Genomic DNA, 19436 nt, shown 5'->3' with positions numbered 1-19436 from the left:
TGCAAAGCCTGGAGAACATGCTCCAGTTTCTAAAATTGAATATATGCAGAGGGCACCCAATTAATAAACCTAGTGAAGAAGATTGTTAATTTGTGTGAAAGATGCAACACTTGGTGGACTAGTCAAACTACTTAATGTGGCACATGAGGCATGCTCATTTTCTCAGACAGGTTTATTGCTTTATTAACCTCCCTGGCGGTCTGATTATGTCTAGATTTCTGTGCTAAAAGCGGTACATTCTTTTGCATGGAAATCTGTTGTTTTATATTTAAAAACTCACCTTCCCCTACGATCCCCTGCCATCCTCCCCCGCCGTCCTCCCCTGCTATACTCCTGCTGTCCTCCCAGCCGATGCTTTAAAGCGGGAAGGGAAAAGGGATGAACCAACCGCTCCAAAACAGTCCGCAGAGCTGTGATCCCAGAAAGGCTGGAGAAAACCCATGCAGGGTGCTCGATGAGGTCCGTGGCCCCGAGAGTACAAATATGCAAAAAGAGAGGATGCGGCACTTCCAAATGCAGGAAAATCGTGGAGTTTATTGCACATAAACTCATCCGACAAAGACCATAGGGGAACACACAATTCAGCAAACGCATTTCGCACGATAGTGCTTAACCTCCCTGGCGGTATGATTCTTTTGGATTTTAGGCGCTGAAAGCGGTACCATTATTTTGCATGTAATTCTTGTGAATAAGCAGCCCAAACCAACTGTATACATTTTATATATATATATATGTACATATATATATATATATATATATATATATATATATATATATATATTTATATATATATGCATATATATATATATATATATATATATATATATATATATATATATATATATATATAAAAAGTACAGTAAAACTGCAGGAAAGGGCACTGGGGGGCAAACTAATATGATTTTTTTTTTTTATTTTGAATAGTATCAGTGTGTTTGGTATGTTTTACTATTTGAATTTGCCGCCAGTTCCACCCCCCTGCAAACATCACGTCGCAGGAGATGGAAGCCGGGGCACGGAGACGATCGGGAGGAAGAACCGCCACTAGACACCACCGGGACACATCGCTGGATCCCGGCAACAAGGTAAGTAACCCTGCTTACAGGATCCAGCAATGCTTCTGGCGGTACCCCGAGTGTGGCTCGGGGTTACCACTTTTGGCTCTGAAACGTAACCCCGAGCTACGCTCGGGAATACCGCTAAGGAGGTTAATCATTGCTGTAATGATTAAGCACTATCGTGTGAAACGCGTTTGCTGAATGGTGTGTTGTCCTATGGTCTATGTCAGATGATTTTATGTGCAATAAACTCCACGATTTTCCTGCATTTGGAAGTACTGCATCCTCTCTTTTTGCATATTTGTGCTCTCCCAGCCAATGCTGCCACCTGTCTTCCGGTTCCCTTCCCTGCGAGCGTTGCAACGCAATTTAAAAAATGTAAATGTAAACGGATTACACTGTATCATGCCATTTCACCACAGGATTTCACCTGGTGACTTTTCCAGTGCCCTGCCTGTGCTTTTCCAGTTCTTTGTGCCTGGAAAATTGAGAATGACCATCACATCCAAAAAGCGTTCTTTTCGCGCAAAAACGCTTTTAGCTGTTGCTGTTTTCCAGCTTGTCTAACAGCGCTTTTGCGCAAAAAGAACGATTTTTAGACGCCATGGTCGTTCAAAATATTCCAGGCACAAAGCACTGAAAAAGCACAGGCAGGGCACTGGAAAAGTCACCAGGTGCAATCCTGTGCTGAAATGGCATGATACAGTGTAATCCGTTAGGATCACAGCTTTGTATCATGTCATTTGTGTATTTACACTTTTAAATTTGCCGCCGGTTCCACCCCGCTGCTTCGCAAGGCTCGCAGGGAAGGGAACCGGTAGGCAAGTGCCGGCAATCTGCCGTGCACAGAGCGGGGAGATACAGTGAGGACAGCGGGGAGGATGGCAGGGGAACGCAGGGGAGTTCAGTAACATTGCGAGGTAATCCCGAGTGTGGCTCCGGGTTACCGCTTTTGGTGCTGAAAGTTAACCCCGAGCCACGCTCAGGAATACTGCTAAGAAGGTTAATCTGTGCACACTGTTTCATCATTATTTCTGTGCATACTATATATCCTGGTGCATACACAAATGTGTCACTCATTGTCTTGTATATCCTTTTAAATACATTTATTTATTAAAGGCAGAAAGACTGTGCACCTTGCAGGTACAGTTGCATACATTTCGTATATTGTAAATGTAAAGAATGGAAAAAGGCGCATCTGAGTGCAGCTAGTAACACTTTATTGCACACACAACATTAGCAAACTTACAGACTGGATAGCATATATCGTCATGGCTCGGGGTCTCTTTCTGATCCTGCGACTCGTCCTTCCTCTAGCTGTCCAGCAGCAGAGAGATGACACGGGTGGAGGAGCCCAATCAGGAGCAATGGGTTAGTCCAAGGCTGCGGTGGAACGCATGCTTTGCTCGTGGACTGCACCGGGCGAAATGACGTCAGGGGGGCGTTGACGCATTTCGGAGCATGCGCAGTAGTGCTCCTTCATCAGACCGATGGTAAAAAAACATGACACAGGTACGTTTGCTAATGTTGTGTGTGCAATAAAGTGTTACTAGCTACACTCAGAGGTGCCTTTTTCCATTCTTTGCCTAATAGTTGGAACTGCTTATACCAATTCAAAGAGCTGCCCTCAGTGTTGGCGTGGTGCATTTGCATGATATTGGAAGTCCATCCACCTCCCTTTTCCTTCTTCCTTTATCAAGATTGAGCTGGAGGACTGTTTTCCCCAGCAAAAGAACAATTTTTCCTTATATATTGTAAATGTGGGAAAGCTTCACTTTATAAAGAATACCCAGTCAGGTGCAAGGAAAATAAAAAAAAAAAACAGCATTTTTGATTGCAAATGATTGGATGATGGAAATCAGCAGAGCTTCACCACATTTACTAAGCTCTGGAGAAAGTGGGTGCAATTTCACATGCAAAGCCTACAGTCTATTTCCCTTTAGTAAATCCACCCTAATGCAGCCTTTCCAAATTAATTATCCAATCATTAGTTTTATCCAGCTAATAATATCTACTATTTTTTTTTAAAATCTTACTAAATTTCTTTGTTTGAAATACTTATTACAACGTGTTATCTTTTGTATATGTATTAGCCATTTTTCTTGATGCATATATTTGATTCCTTATTTCATAACAGTGGGTAAAATACCGTTGAAAAAAAAAAAAGATTTTACGTTTTATTGTTTTATTAAATTTCACTACATGAGACAGCTCTTTCTGCATCTATTTTCTCCTAGATCATCCTTCTGAGTCATCAATAGAGGGAGACGTTCAGTACCTGAGGTCAGCGGTACCATGCAAGAGATAAGCCAATTATAGCAAGATAATGGAGGTCTGAAGAACACCACAAATGCCAGGACACAGAGAGAACTGGGAACGCAGAAAGCATTGTGACCTACTAATATGAGCTGATAAGGTTCTAGTAAGTGAGTAACTTAATGGGGTTCAGCAGAGAAGTGTGGATATTGACTGGGAACAATGCGGCTTTGTTTTTGAAATATTTGGTTTTAAATTCATTTTCATGAAAACTGTATTTTGTCCTATTACTGACAGCTTGTGTTCCAACTCAACAGAAGAAGTGGGGCTATCAATTACTGAAACATTCAGTTATCTCCACCAATGTCATTAAAATAATAAACTGAAATAACCACCACAAATTATGAGGATAAACAAATATGTGCACAAGGATTATAAATTTGTTAACACCAATTTAAAACTGAATTTTAGCTTTCAAAATAGCAAGTAGCAAATATTTAAAAATAACAAGAAACAGATTTGAAAGGACCAGATTTTCAGTACAATGCACTTTATATGCAAAGCTTCAGATAGTAAGACAGACTTATGGTGCAGTTAAAGATTTCCAATCAGGGTTAATAGAGTAACCTTAAAATAGAGAAATATTTAAAATATATAAAAATTAGATTATTCATTTTCACGTTTAGCATCACGTTTGCAGCTTAATGGCTAAAGACATTATATTGATTACACTGTGCTACAGAAAAAGACAGGACAGAAGACCCTTTTTCTATACGAGTAAATGGAACAGTCTGTTTGGTATCTCTACAGTATAGAAAATATACCTCACTGGAATAACATTTTTTGCTTTTCCTTAGCGCTTAGAATCAATCCTCAGGCATTCAATTTGTGTAAATTATTCAGCGCTTTGTGTCTAACAATTCTGCTTATAGATATTACTTGCAAATATATTTATACAAGTTCATGCTTATTTTTAGATGATTCTACCTGTAAGTGATCTATTTGAATCTGTGTAGTTTTAAAGTAGATCTGCAGAGCTTTTTCTCAGGTAAAGGAATAGCATACATAGAAGAAGTAAGTCTAGTGCATGTTAATTACAAGTTAAAGTGGAGCTCCAGCCATTTTGTTTTTTAATAAAAGTCAGCAGCTACAAAAAGTGTAGCTGCTGACTTAATAAACACACACTCAACTGTCCCACAATCCAGCGATGCTGCGGGCAAAAGCCTCCCCCCTCTTCCTCTTCTCCCCACGGCGCCGGCATCACAAGTGTGGGCACCCAGCTGTGACAGCTTGCAGGTTCTTCGTGCTGCGCTTCCTTAGTGGCCGGGCAATCTTCTGGGACCTGTGACATGTCCCAGAATGCCTATTAACCTAAAAAATGGTCATCAACACCCAGTTACACCAGTGCAACTTGACATGCAATAGTTTCAAATCACATGACAGGTTGCACCCTATTGTTCGCAACGGAAACGGTCAAATCGGTGCGACTGCGACTCCATCGGTCCTACTTTTTGCAAGTTCAGGTGCGACTTGCTTAGACATCTGTGCATAAAGGCACACAGATGTCTTCCAAGTCACACCTGAAGTCCCATGTGGCTTAGAAATTGTGCAATTTCTAGTGAAGTCGCTTCAGTGGGGTTTGGATTTGGCACTTGAATTTTAGAAAAATTAAAGTTCGCGGAACCTGCCTTGAACTGAACCCAGATGAGGTCAGGTCATTTCTGATGGAAACTAGAATTCAGCTTAGTACTAAATTGCCCAAGAGACAAGGAAGCTCAGCCTCAGTTATGGACTGGTGTAGACATCAAAAGCTCAAGCAATGGTCTTAATTGAACTGTCCATCACCAAAATCTCATTGACAACATTTCTCTGGTTCATTAGTAACAACCCATACAAACTCAACTCATATCTGACTATGGGCAATAGGTGAAATATCTGCCACAACTTCTTTCACATAGAAAGCATCTCACCAGCTACTTCCCTTTTTTTAGATCTCACTTAATGTAAAACCTCAAATTTACTTCTGGCATGTAAGACTCCAACATAGTATCTCCACACTCAATGTCACCTTTTGCTTTTTTGCTTTCTCTATTTCCTTCACTTTGCCTCTGATCTTGTGCCATCTCTCATCGCTTTTCTCTAGTTATTAATCGCTTTTCTTAAAACAGACATTGTCCAGGATGTGCAATGTGACTTAACACTACTTTTAATATACTTTCATTTTACTATACTTTATCGAATATAAAAAAAAAAAAATGGAAAAGGTCCCTCAGGGAGTTATTGCTATTTACAAAATATTTGCTTCCCATTAAGGGCCATAAGTAACATTTCATTAGGTTCTATTGGGCGCAATGCATCACAATGCGGTGGATTGCATCCTACCAAGCTGTTTTGCTTGCTGCATGTTTTTCAACGCACAACACTGAAATTAAGTGGTGTCAACCGGTCTGTTGGGAAACCAGTTCCTGTCTGCCACAGGAACTGGGGGCACACTGTGCAAGGCAGTCCAGTGCAATCCCAACATGGTGTGAAGGGGCTCTAGAGGAATCTTTTATTGACAAAATACATTGGAGACTGTTGCTGGTTACATCCTTCTGAAAATGGCATGTCATTTTGATCCAAGGGCCTTAATAACTTTAAAAGCTAGTCATGTCAGGATTTCTGACTATGCATTAACTTCATAATCTGCATGCTTGTCCTGGGTTAGTGACTTAGAAGTATTACTGCCAGAGGCTATAGTTTTCATAGAGGTCACTGAAACAGCCTCCATGTTTTTCTCAGTACGGTTTATCTAGAATACTACAGTAGTATTTGCAGCATTTATTTAATCCTAGGGCAAAAATATATTATGTGCGATACCCAGAGAGCAAGGATAACTTGCCGCAAATTTGTGGCAGTGTTGAATTGTAAGTCTTGTTAACTTGTTGCACATTTTCACTGGCAATTTGTACACTTTTAGAGCACTTGAAGCACAAGTTCCAGTTGACACTTTTCCAATTTTTAGCAAATTTGCGTAACAAGTCTCTAGCAAGAGCAAAGTTCCAGTGGTGAGTCTACAGAAAGAGCTCTGCAAGTCACAGTGACCCCTGTGGTGGGATGACTATTGCACAACATAACTGAACCAGGTTTTGCAGCAAACTTGCAGAATGTTTGCAAAGAAAGTTGATCTGGAGTCATACAATGCAAACTTGCTGCAATTATTCTACAAACTTGTGAAGCCTGGCAAATCTAACAATAGCTTAGCAAGTCCTTTTAAAAATTTCAGCTCAATTGCATGCTATCTGGGTAAGTACAAAGCTCCTTAAACAGTATAATACAATATCATAAAATACAATATCAGCGGTTTTATAAAATTATGTTATAACAGCCCCATTTTCTTCTTTATGCCGTTTAAACATGTTGCTTTTTTGTGAAATGTTAAAAAAGTAGTATTTTAAAGATGCACAGAGAACAGCTGGGTGTGACAAGTAATGTCTACATTTGTGAGCTTGACTTAATATTGGTGATAAAGGAAAACTGTACTAATGTGGGATGGAGGCAGCCATTGCTGACCTCTTTCCGAAAGTGTTAGGTGATTGACTTTTTCTGGCATCAATACTTTGAGTCACTAATCTACAACGATCATTTGGCACATTAACCACTTAAGCCCCGCAGGATTTTCCTGCTCAAAGACCAGGGCCTATTTTGCGATTCGGCACTGCGTGAATTTAATGGACAATTGCGCGGTTGCGGCCAATTTGTTTTCTGCTATATATTTTTGGTAAAAAAAATTGCAATAAGTGTATTTTGATTGGTTCGCGCAAAAGTTATTGCGTTTAATAACTAAGGGAAAGATTTATGACATTTTTATTGTTTTTTTTTTAACTAGTAATGGCGGCGATCTGCGATTTTTTTTCCGGGACTGCGACATTGCGGCGGACAGATCGGACCCCTGACTAACATTTTTGACACTTTTGGGGGTACCAGTGACATTACTACAGTAATCAGTGCTATACATATGACACTGGCAGGGAAGGGGTTAACTTTATTAGTGATCAAGGAGTTAAGTGTGTCCCTAGGGGCATGATTCTAACTGTAAAGGGGAGTGGCTTGTGATGTAACCACAGAGACATATGTTCCTACATAGCAGGATCATATGATCTCTGCAGTTACACCAGGGAGAATGACAGGCGGCTTTGTTTACATCAGCCGCCTGCCTTTCTCCCTCTCCAGTGGGAGATCGCGAGTTGCCGGCGGACATCGGAGCCGCTGGTCACTCGCGCGGGGATACCCGTGAACGCGCTGGGGCGGGAGCGCACCTCCGGCGGCAAGTGCTCCCCCCTTGCAGGCTCCTGGGTGAGCGATGTAGTACTACATCGCTTTGCCAAGGAGGGGCTGACTGCCGCAGTAAATATACTGTGGGCTGTCGGCAAGCGGTTATGTCAGATATGCATCCTTATTTCATGTCAGAGACTCTAAAAATACTGACACCATTGCTCAGCCTGTTTAAAATTAGCATTCTGCATGGCAAGCCTACATATTCAGTATAAGCATTCTTTAAACCAGTGGTGGTCAATTTTCTTGATATGGAGATTGGAGAGCCTCAAGTGCAACCCTCAACATCATCAAAGGGCAACACATCAATTTCGGTGAATATTCAGTGTCAGTGTCAGTGACAACAAGTTTGACTGCACTTAGGCTTTAAGCATGACATTTATTAAATGTATAGAAAGAAGTTTTGAGCATCCTTGTGCACCTGTTTTGTTTCTGCATTCCAATACATGCTTTCCAGTACATACAATATCTTGTGGCTAAGTAGGAGCATACAAGTAATGGTTAACTATTTTAAATACCCTTGTCTACATATACTGTACAGTGTAGTATATCCAGAGGTGATTAACATCAATAATGAGATGAGAAATTAATAGAGATGCCACAATGTAACATTTCTATTTTTATTTCACTGTTCAGAGATGATTATATCCAATTATTATTTCAAATTCGCTAATTTATTCCCACACAAAGTACAAGTATATGGTAGCCTATCCCTCCATTTTTTTCAAATTTGTTTTTGATTGATTTGCAGAAAACACTATCCCACTGCTTGCCACCAATGTACCTGACCCCCTTACTCAAGAAGAGTATGTCCACTGTGTAAGCTTCCCTGTGCCTTGATACCAGCACAATGCCTTGAAAAGGCTTTACCTTACTGGACCAAACCTTTTTTTATTCCAATAAAAAGATAACATTTTTTCAAAGTTTGAAATGCATAAAAACGTAGCTTTAAGCATGGCAAAAAAGTGATCTGATTTTTAGCTACGTGTAACAATAACACTTTAAGCAGAAAGCATTATTTTGAAATATCTAGTAATAAAAAAACACAATTTGCAGAGCAACTAGAATATAGTAAATCATTACAAGTGAACTGTTCATTGAGTTATAGCCAAAAAAATTATTAAACTATAAGCTAGTAATTACATAAGAAAAGCAAGTAACAGCTTTTTCTAGTGATCAGGCATGTCATGCATTGAACTCAATGACTTACTTATATCCTGCAGGTGTTCTTGCTAATTTAGTGATTCACGAGCAGCAGACTTGGTAGATCATGGTGAACAATAAAACATTTACAGCATAAGTTTCTGCAGTATGCAGTTAGATGAGCCACATTACAGGATCCCCTTGTGGAAGCGCTGAAGGACACCAACCTGTTAACAAATGAACAACTATTTAGTATGTGTGGTGGTTGAAAAACACATTCATTATGTCTTTTACACAAATGTACAAGAATATTTGTTAATTTGTATAATTTTCATCTTAGCATTACAATTGTAAAAAAAAAAAAAAAAAAAAAAGACATGTGGGTCTGGATGACTTTTTTTGTTATTTTGGGACTTATCTAACACTTCTTCAAAACAGAAAAGTAGGGTTTTAATGTTTTTCAAGTGAAGACACTAAGAAATGTAACAGAATTTATCATTGCTAAATTTTCCATAAGATACTACCTGCCTTTCTGTCATACTGGTACAGATATCTCAATAGTTTGAATCAATAATCCATAAAAACAACTTGATCTTCATTATTGTTCCAGGTCAGTGTTTCAGAAAATATTAAGGCAGATCAGAATAACCAACCAAACAGGAGCAGGTCATCAATAGTAGCCTTCAGTGTTTTCTCATGGGACAGGTTAACAATTTCCTTCCGCTGTATTATATATATAAAAAAAAAAAAATGGTGGAGAGGTGGATGCCTATTCCTGGAGTGCTGTTTATAAATGTCACTCGAGAAATAACACACAGGCAGCCAGTGCACCTGTTAACTGTATTGTTAACTAGTGTTTCCATTGTAAAGCCTCCCCCTTCCATTTTCAACATGAATTTAAACAGGCAACAGATTGTAGAAGTATTCACTAGATTGTGGGATTGTTTCAAAAATTTTCACCACCCTTCTCTTTTTTTAGATCTCAGCTCCATCCTCTCCTTGTATGTGACCACATAATAAAATCCTTCATATCTTGCTGTTCTGTATCTAGTGCACCATTACCAAGCATTTTTACTTGATATGTTAATGTAGCAGAATTTACAGCATAGGTGCTGGCTGTGGGTCCCCCTGGGTCACCGGGTGCAACAAAAGTACCTTTGAACATGTTTCTCCAAGTGTGAGCACTGAGACAAGAACCAGTCCAGTATCTTTGGGTTTTTTGGTTTATTTGGGAACTGGGATGGGAGAAGGGATGAGTGGGATACTCCTGTAACTGAACTATGCACAACTTGGCGGGGACTCTGAACAAATGCCGCTTGACGCTGATTAGCGCTGGCTTGATGCTGGTTAACGCTGGCTGAATGCCTGTTAACGCTGAGCTATTCTTGCAACTGAACTTCAAATGGAGGAATCCTCTCTTAGCTGCCTTAGGTACTAATTTCTGAGGTAGCTACTTGTACACTTTTGCTGCACTGCTGAACACTTCAGGGCCCACACTGGCGCCCTCTTTACCCTCTAATCTTCAGGGTCTAACACTTGGCACCACCTTTCTCTGCCACAACTACTGGTTAGCTGGCTCCTGGATCCCTTTGACCTTCTGGAGTGGTCTACTCTCTCTAGGCAGACCCCTGGGCAGTACTCACGACACTGTTTTCCTGGAAACTCCTGCCCAGCAGCTCCACTCGGTCCACAGATCTCTGGATCCCTCTCTGCAGCCCAGCTCAACCTCCGGTCCCTCAGGCCGACTGCCCAGGACACCCTCACTTCTCACAGCAGGAGGAGAGACAGCCGTCCGCCTCCTCCTGGGACTCTGCTTTCCGCCAAAGACACCCTGTCTCATGCTCCCGACAGATTAATACCCAATTCCAGGGTGTATTGCGGTAAACCCCATCCACTGAGACAGTCATAAACCCTGGTGTGCTATTGGCCAGGTTGCCTCCACTGCCCAACAAGATCCCTTATTGGATACAGTGGGGAGACTCCCCAGACTCAATAGACACACCTGGAAACATGTGACAGCTAGCTAACAATTCAGGCCCCCCTGATAAGCAGACAGGGCCACTTTTGTATTTGCCTAGCACCTATCCAGGAGGGTGCTACATCAAAAACAGGAAGTAAGGAAGACAGTGTTTCCCAAGATTTTGGTGTTTATTCTGTTATACTGTAAAAAAAAGTGTTTAATAAAAACAACCAGAATAAAGTTCTATGTTATAAAAAGTATATAAGTGGTTATTTGGAAATATATATATATATGTATATATTGTATATACTGTGTGTGTGTGTGTGTATATATATATATATATATATAAACACACACACGCACAGTGTATCACAAAAGTTAGAACACCCCCCACAATTTTGTAACTATTTCAGTATATCTTTTCATGTGACAACAGTGCCATGTTGAACTTGCAGTGACCAGTATGAGAGAGTGAGAGTGATAACACCAAATTTAACACACCTGCTCCACATTCACACCTGAGACCTTGTAATACTAATGAGTCACATGACACCGGGGAGGGAAAATGGCTAATTGGGCCCAATTTGGACATTTTAACCTAGGGGTGTACTCACTTATGTTGTCAGTGGTTTAGACATTAATAGCTGTGTGTTGAGTTATTTTGAGGGGACAGGAAATTTACACTGTTATACAAGCTGTACACTCACTACTTTACATTGTAGCAAAATGTAATTTCTTCAGTGTGGTCACATGAAAAGATATAATAAAATATTTACAAAAATGTGAGTGGTGTACTTACTTTTGTGAGATTCTGTATATATATATATATATATATATATATATATATATATATATATATATATATTGTTGAAAAAGAAAGTGGTGAGAGATAATTGTATACAGCCCTTTATATAATGCAACATTTTGTACACAGTCACTGTGTGAAATTCATAATTCAACTAGTTTTGAAACACATAATACAGCTATTTAATTTTTCTGTTTTTTGCTGGGTGGTTAGCATATATATTATATATTTCACCTGGTATTATCTATTTTAGTATTTTGCATGCTGCCATCATGTAGGATTTACAACAATAATCCAAGGATATAGAAAAAAGTTATCCTTATATAACAACATTGCAGCCAAAGCAAGAATTACAAGATTTACAAGAACAGGAACAAACTACTGTATGTTTCTTTTACAAAAGCAGGTACTTCACATTAGTCTTTTCTGTAACCATTTAAAATTTATTTTTGCTTGCAATCAGCAAAATAATAAAATGTAATTTTTCTTTTCACTATCAATTTAGCTGAGCAAGTCATGTTTCAGTAAGTATATTACACCTGCAGCCAAATCTTACAGATGCCACGTGTATACAAAAAGATTTTGGTAGCTAATAGAAAGCTTTTTATTATAACGCATGCAATGTATTTTCCTGGAAATTGTTCTCTAAAGCATATAAATAAAAGATGCATGTTAAGCACTCTGGTAAGGCTTTGCAAACATAGAATTAACTAAGTCAATGTCAGAGACTATTTATGGTTATTACTAATGCTGAGTGAATATGTCAGGTTGGATCTGCAGGGGTTTTCAAAGTCTGCTTGAAATTTACAAACTCTGAATCTAGCATCGAACCCCAATAACCACTTGCCATCCAGCTGTTGTAGATAAATAACTGGAAGGCAAGCTTCTGAGGGTGGGAGGGGATTTGAAAATGTCCTCCTCTTTGTACCACTCATGTGCACCTTCTAGCACAATCAGCAGCATGCTCTGTGATCACTATGTTCATCAGAAATAGCAGATCACAGAGTGGGGTACAGGCAGTGCTGTATCTTGGCCTAGGCCAACAAGGCCCAGGCCTAGGGCGGCACTTTGCAGGGGGGCAGCAAAAAAGCTGCACCCTGCACAAAAAAAAAACAGCCTCCTCCCGGTTCCCGCACGAAAAGGGTCTCCGCCGGCTTGCGCTACACTTTTAATATAGTGCCAGTCTTCTGGGGTGAATTGGGCCAGAGGGCAGAGTCCAGGAGGCAAATCGGTCTGGCACCCCCATAAAGTGGTCAGTGAAGAGGCTGCACTGATGGGCAGTAATGAGGCGGCACTGATAAGGCTGCACAGATGGGCACTGATGAGGCTGAACGTGTGGGAACTGATGAGTCTACGCTGATGGGCACTGATAGACTTGTGGTCTGTGGTTCACAGATGACAGGGCGGGTCGTAAACAGTAAAGGGCGTGGCCTTTACAGGAAGGGGTGGGTCATATGTAAATTAGGGGGTGAACAAGTTTAGTCAGGCCTAGGGCAGCACAAAACCTAAATACACCACTGGGTACAGGGCCAATAAAATTGGCTTTGTACCTTGTGATTTCTGGGACAAATCACAGTGATATCCCAAGTAAACAAAGGCTGCAATGTTGCAGCCAGCACTTTGTTTTCTCTCACATTGATCACAGTATACTGTGATCAGGGCAGCCCGCTAGTGTCATTCATCAGTAGCCACCCCAGTACAACATCACCATACAAGTGAAGCCAGCCACAGTGTCCCTGATCATTGTCACTCCAGGACAATGCCACCATACCGGTGCATTCAGCTAGTGTCCCTGATCGCTAGCCACCCAGTGTTTTCATACCAGTGCTGCTAACCAGTGTTTCTGATTGCCCCCACCCCAGTACAGTGCTGCCAGACCAGTGCAACCAGCATCAATGTACCTGATTGCTGCCACACCAATACAGTGTCACCAAACCACCGGTCCAGCCAGCAACAGTTTCCCTGATCGTCACCACACCAGTACACCAGACCAGTGCAACCACCAACAATGCTTCTGATTGCCAGCTTCACTATACCAGTGCAGCTAGCCACAGTGTCCATGATCCCTGCTACAGCAGTCACAGTGTCAGCAGACCAGTGCAGTTAGTAACAGTGTTTCTAATCTATGCCACAGCAGACCAGTGCAGCCAGTAATAGTGTTCCTAATCAATGCCACAGCAGTCCCAGTTTTACCAAGCCAGGGTAAGCCAGTTTTCCTGATCACCGCCACTCCGGTCTCAGTGTCACCACACCAGTGTCAGTGCCATCTTAAGAGCATTAAAGGGCCCCGGGCAATGCAGTGCACTGGGGCCCCACCTACACAATCACCCACGAGAATAAAAATGCAAATTACCGATATGGCAATATTTATTGGTACAGCAGTGCCAGGCTAATGATAGCTTCCAAGTTCGGCGGCTGGGTCCGTTGAACACACACACGCGCGGGAGTCAGACTCAACTGTCCTGTGTGTGCCTGTTTACATGGAGGCAGACAGGCATTCCTGCAATTTTGGGATCCCCCTACATGGCCCAAGTGACCTGACAGCAGTGCAGGCTCGGCAGGCACTTGCCACTTGCTAAGTTCGGCAGCGGGATGCACACGGGAATCAGGACTAATGCTTGGCTGGAGCCGGGTCACTAGGCAGGTGGGGCCCCCCGGGCAAGAAGGACCCCCGGGCAACTGCCCAGCATGCCCATTCGGTAAGATGGCCCTGACCAGTGTAAACCAGTAATAGTGTTTACTGAACACTGCCACACCAGTTCTGGTGTCGCCAGACAAGTGTAAGCCAAAAACAGTGTTCCTGATCACCACCCCACCAGTCTCAGTGTCACCAAACCAGTGCAGGAAGCAACAGCATTCCTGATCGCTGTCCCAGGAGTCTCAGTGTCACTAGACCAGTGCAATAAGCCAATAACAGTGTTCCTGATTTCTGCCATACCAGTCCCAGTGTCATCAGACCAGTGCATCCAGCAATAGGGGATCCTGATCACCCCCACACCAGTGTCAGCATCACCAGAGCCAGTGCAGTCAGAAACAGTGTTCCTGATCACCCCCACATGAGTCCCATTGTCACCAAACCAGTGTAAGCCAGCCAGTCTCTTAAAAAACACACTGGGGTGTCTGCATTTTAAACTGCAGCCATTTTGTTGATGTTTCTACTATACTGGCTATTTAGGTTGGTGGTCTCTCTTACCCATTTTACTTTTAGATTGTGGGGATATTAATAATACCTACTTGTGTATGTGATTTAGTTGCCTAGGCAATCTATGATACTTTAAAGCCTGCTGCCTCTGTCATTAATCTTATCTTTTGCACCTACATGCTGCCCTTGGCGGTGTCCTCTTGTTGGTGATTGGTTTCTGATACCCCTGTGCCCGCCCCCAGGCTTTGCAATCTGGGCCCTTTGTTTAGCTATTAATTGTTGCCCTGCTAATATATTGGGTCCTGGGGGAGCCTCTCCCCCACAGCCACTGTCACATCTTAAAATCTTAAAATTGACACTTTTTGGGGACCAGTGACACTAATACAGTGATCAGTGCTAATTAATATGCACTGTCACTGTACTAATGATGGCGAATGAAGGGTTAACTGTGTGCCTAAGCAGTGTTTTACTATACTGTGTGAGGTGCTTTTACAAGGAGAAGAGATGGAATTTATTTCCTGCATTGCAGGGACACAAATTCTATCCCTTGACCCATGTCAGAATGGTGGACATCAAATCCGTGGTACCCACCGATTGGCTCCTGCTGTGTGTAATCACAGCGGAAGCAAGCCACCAGTGGTGCCCATATGCATCCCCTACCCAGAAGAGTCAGATCACGTATCGGAGAAGAGGTGCCAGCATGTAGCAATAAAACTGCTATAGGGCAGATATTAAATAGTTAAATAATAATATTTTTATTCTAGCTGTGATTTACTATTGTGTGCTGTGATTGTCCAACAGCTATCACATGGTACAGGGTGCTTTTATTGGCCCAGGTACCATGTGATAGCTGTAAGACAATCACAGCATCACTGTAGGAAACTCAGCTGCTATGAATTCAATTTATTCATAACAGCTTTGTTGATATTGTGATCATGTAATCACATAACTATTACATGATCCCCCTGTAACTCAAAGTGGCATAGAACAACAAACCATAGGATACCTACCTAGAAGATTTTTATTCATACAATGCATAATGGTAAAAAAAACCTTTAGCCTGCAGAACTACTTTAAATTGCCTTGTGGGCAATTTGACTTTAAAAGGATAGAGGCATTCAATGCACCATATTTTCATGGATAAAAAGTGTGTGACTCCCCCGCTATCAAAGTGGGAGATGGGGTGATAGCCTGAGTGTAGCAAGCAGCGCAAATATAGCGTGCCCTATTTAAGAATTAAAAAAAAAAAGGATTCCCTGAAGAAGTCACGTGCTGTGACGTAAAGTGTAGGGCACCAGAATACCAGAAGGGATGTGAGAACGAGCTTGGCACTCGTGGATACATTGTATTGCGTACTCTGCTTAAAAGTGAGTACTCTGCTGTTATCCTAATAAAAATACACCTTTATGAACAGGATTATGCCATGGACCTCCAACATCATTTTTTACATATACTACACTGAGAATACCACAGTTAGAGGAGGAGGATTTTAGAGGACACATTATACCCTATGAGAAGCCGCAGCTGAGGAATTTTATCTTATGCTGTAACCTTACAGCAGTAAGGTGAGCGGCCTGAACACTTAAAGATGTCACCCACACTGAAGATTTGCATTCATCTGTATTGTAGTCACTGGACTGAACACTTTTGCACCTTATCTTATTTTATTCAGTCACTGTTTTTTTTAACCATATTTATTCACATTGTTTTAAGCACAAGGTGAAGGAGTTTCATCATTATCACCTTCATTCACCTTCACCTTAATCATTTTTTTATTCATATTTTATATATTTATGAATTGTGATTATTACTTCTATTTTTACCATTTATTTGTATTAAGCATTCATCCATAAATGTACACATTTCATGTTCATGTTAACTTATAATATGCACTTTATTTAATTAAATGTATTAAATTGTTCATTTTTATCTTCATATGAATTTTTATTTACAATTTCCTCATTTGCGTCAGTTATATCACATCAACAAGACCCAGTGATACTTTTTCACAACATATATTATCACAGCCACATAGCACAGCACCTTCTTACAATTTATATTTTCATGGATGGTACACTTTAAAAAAAAATGTCTGTGAAAGACCAATTGTAGCCTATCATTGTAGTGCATGTGAACAGGGACAGGCTGCAGAGAGGATGAAGGATACCAGTGGTACTGTGCTGTAACAAAGGAATAACAAAAAGTAAAAAACCCTCTTCTTTTCCCTACTCTGAAATTCTCCAACATACACAGCATTCTTCGACCTATAGGATATTCAGTAAGGGTTTATATATAGCAGTACCCACATGCTGTACAATATATTTCTCTATACACTTGTATACATTGTATATATTGTATTCAGTAGAAAAGGTTAAAATGACAAAGATAAAAATAAAACTAAATGGTGCTGATGGAATTTACAATGAAATTGAGTGTTGAAGGAGCAAATCTTCATGTGTGTTTCACCAAAATTGCTTCATCAGGGCCATTGAGGAATATAGAGCACATATTTTAGCACAAGACAGCACCATCATCAAACTCTCTGGGCGGTTGTTGGAGCATCAAAAATGCCCGCCAGGGGACCGTCTATATATATGCAGGATAGACTATGTATTTGTATAGAAATTGACCCTGAACATCTGAACTCAACTGTCAAAAAAAAAATTAAAGTAATGTACGATAAATCTTAATTAGAACTGTAGTCCATTTACATATATTGGTAGATATTTGGCACGTTTTCAGATCATAGTTAACAGACCAACTTGTGCCTGGTACTTATATGGCCATTTTTAGATGCCTCTATCTTTCAGGAAATACATAGACTATTCACATTTAAACACTCATGGAAGCGTTTGCAGTCATGGACAAAAGGTTCTCACAGCCTACTCCATTGGATAAAAAAAACCTTCTGTGTGCAGCAGCCCCACCTCAGCCCCCCTAATACTTACAGTACTTGAGTCCTCATTTATCCAGCAATGCTACAGGAGTATCTCAGCTGCCCGGGATTCCCATCCTCATTGGCTAAGACAGCAGTGTGGCGCAATTGGCTCCCACTTCTCTCAATCAAAGTCAGTCAGCTAATCAGGAGAGAGAGGGGGCCGGGCCATGGCTCCATGTCTAATTGGACAAAGGGAGTTGGGACTCAGCTCAGGTGCCCCCACAGCAAGCTGCTTGCTGAGGGGGAACTCAAAAGGAGGGAGGGGCCAGGAACACATAGGAGAAACCCCAGAATAGGAGGATCCGGGCCACTCTGTGAAAAACCAACTGCACAAAGCAGGTAAGTATAACATGTTTGTTATTTGTTTTTTTTTTTTACTAGACTTTACAATCACTTTAAATGAGCATCGTCTATGTATTTCCTAAAAGATAGAGGCATCTATAACAGCCAGATAAGCACCAGGCCCAAGTTGGTCTGTTAACTATGGTCTGATAAAGTGCCACATGTAAATGGACTACAGTTCTAATTAAGATTTACAGTATCTCACAAAAGTGAGTACACCCCTCACATTTTTGTAAATATTTTATTATATCGTTTCATGTGACAACACTTAAGAAATCACACTTTGCTGCAATGTAAAGTAGTGAGTGTACAGCTTGTATTACAGTGTAAATTTGCTGTCCCCTCAAAATAACTCAACACACAGCCATTCATGTCTAAACCGCTGGCGACAAAAGTGAGCACACCCCTAAGTGAAAATGTTCTTTAGCCATTTTTTCTTCCAGGTGTCATGTGACTCATTAGTGCTACAAGGTCTCAGGTGTGAATTGGGAGCAGGTGTGTTAAATTTGGTGGACAAACTGAAAGTAGGCTCTGGTACTAGTGTTGTAATGACCAAACAATAAATAGTAGTATAAACGATGCTTAGACCCCCTAGCCTCGCCCGGAAACCCTAACCAGTGACGTCATTTCCTCTAAAATCGGTGGAACGCACGCTGACCGCTGCCACACTACCTGACTATCAGGGAGAGACATACCCTGCACAGCTGGCATTTTCCAAGCAGTGGAACGCATGCCGACAGCTGTCACGCTACTAGACTATCAAAGAGAGATAGATTCTACATGGTTGGCATTTATACTGAGCAACTTTGGCGATTCTTCCTGTGCCAGGAGGGCACTTTATATGTAAGCACCCAATCTATATTCTTTTGCTTCATGATTTTATAATAAAGGCAGGATTACACTATTTGCAGCTTCTTGTTTCCCATGTGTACCCACTGAATGAGTGACCCAGGGGACCCTTTCAGGAGGAGAGAAGAGAAAGAAAGTTTCCATTTCCAGTGATCTGGATTGCTGATTAAGCACTTTAGGTCTGTGTGACCTGCTTATTTCCGGTGAGCACATTAATGTATCACAGCTCACGAGGTGGATTAATTTCAACTGGCACATCTTAGTTGGGCAATATTGCACTGACTTTTTTCTGAAACACCTATATTGCACTTTATTATTGCATTTTATGTTATGTAGTCACAGACGTTTACCACATGTTTTTGCTTATTATATACACCAAAGCACCGCATATATGGTGTTGAACCATATTTAACAGTATTCGTATGTTTGTGCACTTCACTTGTATTTCATTGGTTTTTGCATTTTTTGAGCACTTTGCTTTGTCTACTATTTAATGTTTGGTCATTACAACACTAGTACCAGTGCCTACTTTCATTTTGTTCACTTAGTTTAGTTGTGTTTGTCACACATTTAAAGGGGCAGCAGGTCACTTCAAAGTGTAGACCTTGTTTAGAACCAGGCGCCTTCAC

General features: G+C 41.0%; 1 protein-coding gene across 5 annotated transcripts in view; it reads right to left on the bottom strand.

Annotated features, from left to right (window-relative positions):
- The window catches only part of LOC309556114 (poly(rC)-binding protein 3-like), a 1192398-nt gene that overhangs the window by 588176 nt on the left and 584786 nt on the right, over positions 1-19436 (bottom strand). For all 5 annotated transcript variants that reach the window (XM_082258445.1, XM_082258444.1, XM_082258447.1 and 2 more), the window contains one exon: positions 8839-8998. The gene's annotated coding sequence lies outside the window, so the exon portion shown is untranslated. The remainder of the gene's footprint in view (positions 1-8838; positions 8999-19436) is intronic.

The sequence above is a fragment of the Pelophylax lessonae genome (genome assembly GCF_965119305.1).
Source record: "Pelophylax lessonae genome assembly, chromosome: 5".
In the NCBI taxonomy this organism is placed as follows: domain Eukaryota; kingdom Metazoa; phylum Chordata; class Amphibia; order Anura; family Ranidae; genus Pelophylax; species Pelophylax lessonae.
This window is presented reverse-complemented; position numbering and strand designations above follow the sequence as displayed.